Source organism: Strigops habroptila, chromosome 9, assembly GCF_004027225.2.
Source record: "Strigops habroptila isolate Jane chromosome 9, bStrHab1.2.pri, whole genome shotgun sequence".
NCBI lineage: Eukaryota > Metazoa > Chordata > Aves > Psittaciformes > Psittacidae > Strigops > Strigops habroptila.
The window spans coordinates 1137358-1148107 of NC_044285.2; the positions used below are offsets into that span (position 1 = coordinate 1137358).

Consider the following 10750-nt stretch of genomic DNA (forward strand, 5'->3'; position numbering starts at 1 on the left):
CTGCAAGGCCAGCAGATCTCCAGCACCCTGCTTCCCCTGCCTTGCTGCCTTATGGTGAATCCCTGTGGGCTCTGCTAAGCTGGGTCAATCCCAAACACCAAGTTCTTGCAGCTCATCACTGCATGGTGCAAGAGAGGCTCCTGCCCTGCGAAGGGCTGGGCTGCTGCTGGTGGGGTTTGGATGGTCCTTTGGGGTCCCTCCATTGCAGGAGCCCAACACGGTGGCCCCAGTGTCCTCTCGCTTGTAAATTTACTGGTACTTGGTCATGTGCAAGTAAAAGACATTGGCTCTAAGCTGAGCTCAGCGAGTAAGAGGAGGTCGCTCCTGCACCCGAGCCCTTTGGATGCTGCTGAAGGCATAAAGATGTTCACATGCTCCTTTGCTCTAACATTGCATTTTGCACTTCAGCCCCTTGGGCAGCCAAACGTGCCAAGGCTGTTCTCACAGAACTAACCAGCTTTTATCACCCCCATGGCCACGCAGCTCCATCCCCTTTCCTGACCCACAGGCACCCACAGTATTTCCAGGCGCACTTTCCCATCCCCTACCTCGGGACAAGGCAGCAGAGTCAGGCAGAGATGGTTTTTCCATGACCTCCACAAATCCCAGCTTCAATTCCATGTGCACAACCCTGCCGATGAGCGGAACAGGCTGACCATGCAGGCAGGAAGCAGGTGCAGCAATGGCAGGACGTTGCCACAGTCAATTAATATCTTTTAGATGAAATTAGCACCCTGGTTTGGGGAACTATTGGTACTTGAGTGGGGACTCACTAACCTGGAGGGTGACATGTGCCTCCAGCACATGGTGGATGCTGGACATTGAAATGACCTTCTCCAGATGTCCGCACGTGTCAGAGAAGAACAGCACCTCCGTTTTTTGGATCTAAAAAAGGAGAAAACCCCCGTTGGGCAGTAAATGACTCATAAAAGCAGTCGTTTATTAACAAAGCAGGAGAATAGCAAGTATCTGGTTGCATGAAACTACGCTTGGAGCTGTTTGTGTCCCGGGAAAAGGCCCAGGGAAACTTCGCTGCCTGTACCTGAGCCCCGAGCAGGACTGTGGCAGGGTTTGGAGAGCAATTTCAGCGTTATTATATGATATTATTTTAAACCATTATGCAGACTGAAGCTCTCTGCTCTTTATTAGCCTGCTCTGGGCGTGCCTGGGCCTCAGGTCTGCTCAGTGACAAATAACAGCCTATTATTAATGTCATTATTATTATTATACAGGCATTTCTGTAGAGCCCATCACACAGGCTCTCAATTATGCTTTGTGCTCATGTAGCACCTTTCATTTCGGGTCTCATGCTGCTTTACAAACATTAAACCCATGGTGGAATTTTTGCCAAAGGCAAAAAAAAAGAGTAATAATATTCAGGGGAGTGGGAGGGGAAGAGGAAATCCCAACCTTGATGCCTCCATCCCTGCCTGCCACAAAGACAGGATTGTACGCAGGAAAATAGGGAAAGTGCTTTAATTTGAGGGTTCTCTGGTGTTTCTAATAAACAGATTTGCTGGAGTGAAGGGATATGGGAAGAGGGGAGGATCTGGTCTGCAAGGAGCTGCTGGCTGGGTGAACTGAAGGGTGTTGGGGCTGGACCCGTCTCTCCTCCCATTGCACTCTGTTGTGTTTTGCACCATCACATTTAATGCTCAGAGCAATTAAACCCTCCTGCTCCCAGCCCAGCCCAGAGTGTTTTCTCTCTGCACCATCACAGGGGAAACACCATCACACTCCAGTGCTTGCTGTAGGTTTTTAATCTGCCCTAAAGATGAAGGCAGCCAGAGCTCCCATGGGTGTCCAAGATAGGGACCCGCTGCTCCAAGGTCCTGCCCCTCTGCCCGGGTGCTGGGGGATGCAGAAGGGATGCTGAGGGGATGCTGGGGGGTGCAGGAGGGACGCAGGAAGGATGCTATGTCCCTCCTTGTTATTCAGGTCAAAGCACGGTGCCATGTTCAAACAATTACATTTCATAATGAGTTACAATTAGCCTGATGGGGTTTGGAAGCCTCAGCGAGGGTTTTATCTACAAGAGCCTGCTGGCAGTGCTCCACCGGGAGGGATCCTGTGGCGCTCACCTTGCCTCCTCCGGCTGCCTGGTTTCCCCATGCCCACTCCTCTTCCTGATAAACCCTCCATCACCCCCTCTTCCAGGGGTTGCTCTTCACCTTCTGTTCCCGCCCAGCTCACCCCTGGATGGTGCCCACAGTGTTGGCTGGTGGGAACCATCCTTGACCTCCAGCACTCCAAGGTGACGTCTGGCAGAGCCATCACTTCTGGATTCTGGTGCCTTCCCTGTTTCTGAGCTCAATTCACCCACAGAAGGGCAACCAGCTCCTTTCATTAACCACTGGGGTTTTTCCATCATCACATGTCCCCATCAGCACATCCTCACCCACCACACTGGCTGCCTTTGCTCTTTGGCCATGCCAGGGCTGGCTCCTGTAGGAAGCTCCTGTGAGCTCTGGGTTAACACTGCACCCTAAATAAAGAGCAATATGGGGACAGATGCCCCCAAACTGGATGGGGCAAGAGGGGGATCGGTACATGGATTTGTGGTCATGGCCCTTCCCACCCTTCCCCAACCATCTTGTGTGTCCCAGTTATGAAACCCAAGGCCTTTCCCTTTCACTTTCCCTCCAGGATAGCTGGATTGGGGTAGCCAAATGCCCTCCCCATGGCAAGCAGTCACTCACCGGGCTCCCTGGTCTGTGGAAGCAGGAGTCATCCCAGCAGAGCAGCAGTGTTTGGAGTACTGAGTCCATCAGGATATTGTACATCATCTCTTGAGAGTTCATTGCAAACTAGATGAGACAAACAAAATATTTAATGCTGGCTTTGTAGTTCATGGAGGTTTCTCAGTGTGTTAGTTTGGATGTAGGATAGGGAATTGCTCTGGAGCAGCAAAATCACTTATAGGTTGGAAAAAAGGTCCCGACTGGTGGGACCTGTCACCTCTACACCAATATTTCCAAACTATGCACTTCTGAAGCTTTTCATATGCAAATTATAGGAGAAAAAGACATTCCACTCGAGCAGGTTGCTCCAAGCCTCAGCCTGGTCACCCGTCTTTTCTGGTCCTAACCTCAGTGCAAGCATGGGAGAGGTCGAGTCCATCAGATGTGAACAGGGCTGCAGGGTCAGGCCCTGCCCGGGCTGCTGGTGCCTGTCCTGGCACGGCCAGGAGCGCGCTGGCTGCATGTTGGGGCATGGTGGGAAGCAGGGTGAAATCTCAGCCCAGCTTTCTCAATTAGGGAGTTTCACAACCAGCTTCACCGGGGCCAGGGTTTCACCTTGAAGGTGGTGGGACAGCAGCTGGCTCTTGTCTCGAGAGCTTCAGCTGGGAGCAACAGCAGCCGTTATTATGCAACCCTCCAAAAAGCAAGTTTGGGCAACACCGATGCACCTCACCTGGGAATGCGACCTGGAGCAAAGCTATGGATGCGATGGGATGGAGGAGGATGGCTCCCGCGGGGTCTTCTCATTGTTCTCCACCTGAGTCACCTCTTGTCCTCTTGTGCAAGCTGCATCCAGGCCAATCTGCAAAGCCCAGGGCAGAAATCAATGGGTGGTTTCGTGCCCAAGGCCTCCTTCCACCCGCGCAGGCACAACAAGGAATCCTGCTGTGCTCTCACAGGTGCCCAGCAACCACTCTGCTCTATTTTCTCATGATAGATGGATGCTCAGCAGCTCCTCACCTGGAGCATCCAGGTTAATTGCTCAATAGCAAAACACCCTTAAGGTTCTTCAGGAAATATGTTCTAGACGGTACAGAACGAGATGCGATGCTCTGACTCATCTCGGTGTCTAGGAAAAGAGCGCAGCAACAAGCTGATAAGGAAAATCAGGCACGATGCAGCTATTCTCAACCTGCAAATTAGAGCACAGCCTGGATATAAACTCTAAGATCTCATTAGCGTGTCTGGAGCTCGGGTCAGGGCTCCCATTTCTCCACAGGTCAATATTTCTTCCAGGCCCATCGCAGGAGCCTCTGACCTGTGATTCAAGGCGCCTTATGTGACCATTGACACATGCTGCAGCCTCAGGCACTGCTTCTCCATCCAGGGACCCTGGTGGCAGTCAGGATGAGCCCGAGGCATTCCTTTGGCTTCCAGAGCAGCTGAAGCCCAGCCCAAGCATCCCTCCATCCATACGTATGGTGTTGGATCTAGCCCAGATGTCCTCCATGGAGCCGAACGGCGGCAGCAGGGCCGCAGGGTGGGCTCAGTGGCTGTCCAAGCCATTCCCATCTCCTGGCTGCATGGCTCGGGCTGGATTTCAAGGCCGGGAGCTGGGCTGTTACATGCAAATCCCTGCATTTGACATTAAACAGAAAAGGAGAGAGTTCATTTCAGGTCCCCAAAGCCCCAAATCTTGCAACTCTCTGCACATTTAATATGTTAATCAGCTGCCAGGGGCTGCCCGGGCAGGCAGCGACACGGTGCCACTGCCATCTGCTGCCCTGCGCCGTGCTGCTGGGCTGCTCTCGGGTTTTTGGCTCCTTCAAACTCCATGAGTTGTGAATCCCTACGTGTGCGCTTCTGCCGTGCATGGCACGCACATGTATCTGCACGTGGCATCCCTCCATGCATGTGCTGGCATGTCATTTCTGCAGGGGGAAGGAGATGGGGCTGGAAACGTGAATATATGTGGGGTTTATCCCCCCATGGGGCTGTCACAGTCCATTTGGATCTGTCAAATTTACAGGACAATGTGATTTAAACTTCATCTCCTGAGCTCAGTAAGCAGTACAACAAACGGGCTCAGTCCCCTTTTGCCCACACTGTCTCATGATTTCATTTATTCACCATCCAAGTCACAAGGTTTCACAGAATCACCGACTAGTTTGGGTTGGAAGGGAGCTTAAAGCTCATCCAGTTCCAACCCCCTGCCACGGGCAGGGACACCTTCCACTAGAGCAGGTTGCTCCAAGCCCCTGTGTCCAGCCTGGCCTTGAACACTGCTGTTCCCGGTGTGGTTTCCTCCCCACACCAGGCATCAACCCTCCTTCCTGCTTCAGTTGTTTTCCTCTGCAAAAGGTGTTCTCTAACCACCATTATCTAATATTTAGCAGCACTGCAATAAACAAAGCGTTGGAGATGCAGCTACATCTCACATGTATTGTTGCTCCGTGTGTTCAAAGGGAAAAGCCTGTTAGCGGGATGAAGTATTGTTCTCTGCATCTTTTAGGTATTTTCTGCTCCCTATCAGAGCCCAATTAGGCTCCTTTTCTGGGAAAAATGACTCTCTGAGGCAGCGGAGCTGGAGCGCCTTGCCCGCAAAGAGAAGTGTCACTTGTCACAGGGATCTATTTGGTTACCCAAAAGGAAGATCATTATCTGTCCCACTTATTCTCCTTCCACAACACAATGAATTAAAGATGAACCATAATACTACAATCCACCTCCCAACCAGCAGCAAGAGGAGCCACCAGGGCAGGGGGGTGGTGTGGCTGTTTGGGAACACCTTATCAAGAACCAGTGACTGCATGAAGGTGATTCCATCCCCAGGCATGGTCCCTGCTTGGTCCCCAGCTCCCCACCATGGGCTGGATCCAGCCTGGGGGATCAATGCTGGCCAGGCTCCGATTCCTTTCGGCTGCAGATGAAAAGCATCTCCTGGTTTTATGGCAGAGGCTTGGGCCCATTTTCAGCTGGCCATCCCGCCTGGCAGCCTCTCCAGAGAAACATTTGGCCTCTATTGTTCCTTTCTGTTTGAAGCAGGGATCCAGATTTGCCTGGAGCCCTCCCAGGGCTGACTCTATTCTCTCTTTATTGAGTGTGTGTGTGTGTTGTTTTGGAGTCAGGTGTTTTCCAGCCCGATAACATCGCCCTGTTTGCTCCACCATCACCTGCACAAACACGCTCTCAGCCCAAGGGGCAAGGTTCAAGAGTTGAAATCTGCGCCGCTGGGTGCCCGCGGGTGAGTCTCAGCCAAACCCCAGCTCGGTCCCTTCTCATTATCCCTCCCCATATTAACGGATAATAGCTGTACATTTAAGCAAATTATCTCAAATAAAAAGGGGACAATAATTACACTGTTTGTTTTTGCTCCTTTCATTGCTGGAATTATTCTCTGTTTGCCCAGAGTTAAATATTAGCGAGGACCTTTCTGCACTTAATGTCTGCTCAGTTGCCTTTTACTGTTTAAAACCAGCAAGAGTCAGTAAAAGTTTGGGCAAATATTAGATTTGGCAGAGTTTGCTGTTTGTATCAGGAAACCGATTGGTGTTATTGATTGACAGATGTGACCAAATGTTTAGAAAGCCTGTCCTCTATTGGATTCTGCTAGGTGTTTCAGCAAACAGCCCTAATACAAGGCAAACAGAGTTATTGGAAGAAGTACCAGGCTGTGTTAGCACAGTAAACTGAGGGCTATGCAAACAGCTTAAAAGAATCTGGCCACCTTCATATAACCTTTGATGTAGGTATTGATCCTTGTGAAGGTGGCAAAAAGTTTGAACAGGGAGCAGATTGAGTGGGATCAGATATATATAAACACCGTCAGAATGTAAATGTTATCTTTAAGCTACACTGTCGGTTTGGTAATGGATGTCTGTTTGGAATTTATCTTCTTCCAAATCTCTAAATCCATGCAGCAATAAAAATTAATAATAACTTTTAGATAGACTGCCTCCTAAGTCTCTCCCTCCTCCCCTGGTAAGTGCAGCGTCAGGCTTCTCTAATTCTTCTAAGCCAAGGACAGGGGCTTGCAGCAAGCAGGATACGCAGCCTCAGAGCTACTGGTCCATGGATGGGCTAATGGGGGGGCACAGAGATGCCCTAACATGGTGATACAGGAAGGCACTAATGGGGTAGCAACGTGGATATGCTAACGGGGTGGCACCGGGATACTAGTACGGCAGCACCCTCCACGGCAAGGCAGGGCCGAGCCTTCTCACTGGCACATGGAGCCATGGCTCTTGACATGTCCTGCATGTTCTGCAGGGGAAAGTGCCGTGAAATGGGCATTTGAAGGTGGATTTCTCATGTGGAAAAGGGCGGAGGGGGTGATCAGCACCAGCAAGGGCACAAAAGATGCTGCGAGGGCTGGAGCAGCTCTGCTCTGGAGCCAGGCTGAGAGAGCTGGGCTGGGGCAGCCTGGAGAAGAGAAGGCTCCTGAAGGGGACACCTTAGAGCAGCTCCAGTGCCTAAAGGGGCTCCAGGAAACCTGGAGAGGGGCTTTGGACAAGGGCCTGTAGGGACAGGACAAGGGGAATGGCTTGAACCTGCCAGAGGGGAGATTGAGATGAGCTCTGAGGCAGAAGCTCTTCCCTGTGAGGGTGCTGAGGCGCTGGCACAGGGTGTCCAGAGAAGCTGTGGCTGCCCCATCCCTGGCAGTGTTCAAGGCCAGGTTGGACACAGGGGCTTGGAGCAACCTGCTCTAGTGGAAGGTGTCCCTGCCCATGGCAGGGGGTTGGAACTGGGTGAGCTTTGGGGTCCTTTCCAACACAAATCATTCTGTGATTCCACCCCAGCACCTACTTGCTGCTGGCTGCCCGCTTCCAGGTCCCAGTGCCTTATAGACACTTCTACCACCTCCTTCCATCTTTCCATGGTATTTTCCAAGGCACTTGAAGCAGCACCATGACCACAGGCATGGGTCTGTCCCTATCCCCAGTGCTGCATGTGTGTTCTGCAGCGCGGGGTGCAGCAGACACGCATTCAATCTGCATGTGCCATTACCCCGGTGCGGTACCCGCAGCGGTTCTGCATGCACAAGTGCCCATTCATGCAGCCAAACACCATCTGTGGTGACAATTATCACGAGCACACATGTAATCAAGGTAATTACACACACAAATTGGGCGTGTGATTGCATGGGCATTCCTGTGATTTGGCTTATTTTTTAAGTTAGATCTCTCAAAACTGAACTAGATTCTAAGTTATGGTTTAAATTATCTGCCCATCTGGCTCTCCTGGCAAATAGCGACTGTTTATAGGGAGAGATATCAAACAGACGCTGTTGATATGTGGGTTAATCATTGCAAGAGAAGAGAAGGGATCAGTTTATCCCTGTGTACTGACCCACAATGCATAGTAACTAATGACAGGTTCAAATACAAACAGGTAACGACCAGCTTCTTGCTTTAGAAGTGCCTTCTAATAAAACTTGCTGTGTACACATTGGAAGAATGGATCCGATGAATCATTGCTGCGCTTCAGTGTCGCGATGGACTTAAATAAAGCCCTGATTAATTATTAAACCCAATTAGAGCACGTTTCCAATTGCACAAAACCCTGGAATAGCTGGCAGAGTCCACAGTGTGCCAAGCCCTTGTGTTCAGAAAGGGTTTCCATGCTCGGAGCTTTGCCCACCCTCTGCTCCCAGGAGCTCTGCTCCTCACTGTGCACTGGTGTGGGGCACATCCAGCTCCCCAGAATCACTGGGAAAAGTTCCAGTAACCCCATAGGAAACCCAAGACATGCCCAGTTTGATGAACACATCATGCAAGTGTGATTTATGGCACTGTTTGAGCAGGGATGACCCATCCTTGTCATCTACAAATGCTATGCAGGCAGAGCTGCTGCAAAGTGACGGGTGAGGGCACCCCTGCCCCTTCTCCTCCTCCCATTCAAGTGCTGCATTCACTTAGGAAGTGCCTGTTCTCTGCTGGCCAAGCAGAAGAACAAAGTAGTGTAATCAAAAAAGCCATTAGCACTGCCAACTCTTAAGAAAAATTAGCATTATTCTTTAATGCCAGCCCCTACTTAGGTAGCACTCAGCAACGCAGTGGGCTGCTTCAGTCACACCAGCGTATGAAGCCAACCATAAAGCAAAACGTCTCTGGAAGGAAACCTGATAATGCATTTCCCTCACCATCTCCTTCAGCAGTGGGAGCCAAGAACAAGATGATTTGCGATTAAGGCACCAGTAAGGTAATTTGTTGTGTGCTAAAGCCCTTGCTGGGCTATCCAGGCCAGCCCCTATGCTGATGAGACCTAAACTTGTCAAACCTCATGAAGTCAAACCTCAACGCCAAGTGCAAGGTCCTGTACGCTGGTCAGGGCGATCCCAAGCACAAACACAGGCTGGGAAGAGGATGGTTGGAGCAGCCCTGAGAGAAGGACTTGGGACCCCCACTGCAGCCCTGATCCAGCTCTGGGGCAACAGCACAAGAGGGACGTGGAGCTGCTGGAGCGAGGCCAGAGGAGGCCCCGGAGCTGCTGCGAGGGCTGGAGCAGCTCTGCTCTGGAGCCAGGCTGAGAGAGCTGGGCTGGGGCAGCCTGGAGAAGAGAAGGCTCCTGAAGGGGAGACCTTAGAGCAGCTCCAGTGCCTAAAGGGGCTAAAAGAAACCCGGAGAGGGGCTTTGGACAAGGGCCTGTAGGGACAGGCCAAGGGGAATGGCTTTAACCTGCCAGAGGGGAGATTGAGATGAGCTCTGAGGCAGAAGCTCTTCCCTGTGAGGGTGCTGAGGCGCTGGCACAGGGTGCCCAGAGAAGCTGTGGCTGCCCCATCCCTGGCAGTGTTCAAGAAGAGAAGAGAAAAGATGCACTAGAAATACACTGCAGCAGCAGCCAGTAGCAGAACAGGAGCAAAGGTTGCCCCAGCATTTCTATTCTAAATCCAGTTTCCACGGGTTTACTTTATAACTGAGATAGACAGAAAAGGAATGTGTGCAGCACTGGATGATGCTCTTATGTTTCCTAATCTGAAGCAATTTTAAACCTCTCTGGCCATTTCTGGAGCAGCCATACAGCAATGAAAAATAAACAGAGATAAGAGTATTTAAATGCTTACTTGGAGCATTAAAGCCTCCAGAAAGTTCAGGCCGCTTCCAGTGCTGGTGTCCCGTGCCAGCGTCTCCCTCGGTTCTGCTCCATCTGTCCATATCCCATTGCTGCCATGCTGCTCCCATCGGGCCCCAATCCAGAATCAGGTTATTGCCTGGCAATGGTGAATCACAGTGAGCTTTTCACCCCATTTACATGTGATTCTGGCAATTGCAATCCACATTAGCCAGCCACTTGTGTTTTGCTGGCAGTTTGCATGGCTGAATCCCAGTGAATTCAAGGCAAGAGTGGTCCCAGGTCCTATGCCCGGTGCTATGGATGGTGCTGCCACACCACGGTCTATGCCCTGGTCCAGCCCAACCTCCCATCTGTCACCAGGGATCTTCACTTTTGGACACACCAAAAGAGCAGAAACAAGAGAGAAAAACCTTACCCAGGTGCTGATCTGGTGCCGGATGCAGCCGGATGAGCATCATTTTGGTGCTTGGGGACAGCACGTTACCATCAGCACACACAGCATCTGCAAGTCACAAAACAAAGGAGATGCTCAATTCTGAAGCTTCATTTTCCTAACAAAGCCCGGGATGAATAGGAAATGGCAGGAACTGCAGGAGCCTATTTACCCTGAGAGAGATTGGGAAAGAAAGAGAAATGGCAGAAAATGAATCCAATTCGCTATACAGTCTGCAAATGTTGCTCATAGCTGCCTTCTGAAAGGTGGCTGGTAATTATCCTGCTTTATCATACAACAACAACTTATTGCTGGAATAATGAGCACCAGGAACATGCTGCTGGTTCCACGTCATGCCATCGTTTGCCAGTGTTGTGCTGTGTTCACAGGTTGAACCTATAGCACTTAGAACAATCATTTAATAACACACGTGCTTTGTGTCCTCAAAATATCTTACCTACATTATCTCATGTCTCGTCTAGCAACTAAACAAGTCTTTTAAATCTTGATTTTACAGGTAAGGAAGGAGCAGGAGGGAAGCAACCTTCTGGTGCAACAAAAG

The 10750-nt window shown here is 50.8% G+C and overlaps 1 long non-coding RNA gene across 1 annotated transcript; it reads right to left on the reverse strand.

Moving 5' to 3' along the window:
- Nucleotides 1–783: 783 nt before the first annotated feature.
- Nucleotides 784–9871, reverse strand: LOC115612827. The gene is made up of 5 exons (XR_003993171.1): nt 9745–9871; nt 3702–4316; nt 3415–3543; nt 2700–2807; nt 784–885 (listed from the first exon to the last, which is right to left on the reverse strand). It is a non-coding gene; the product is annotated as an uncharacterized LOC115612827 (long non-coding RNA).
- Nucleotides 9872–10750: the final 879 nt, after the last annotated feature.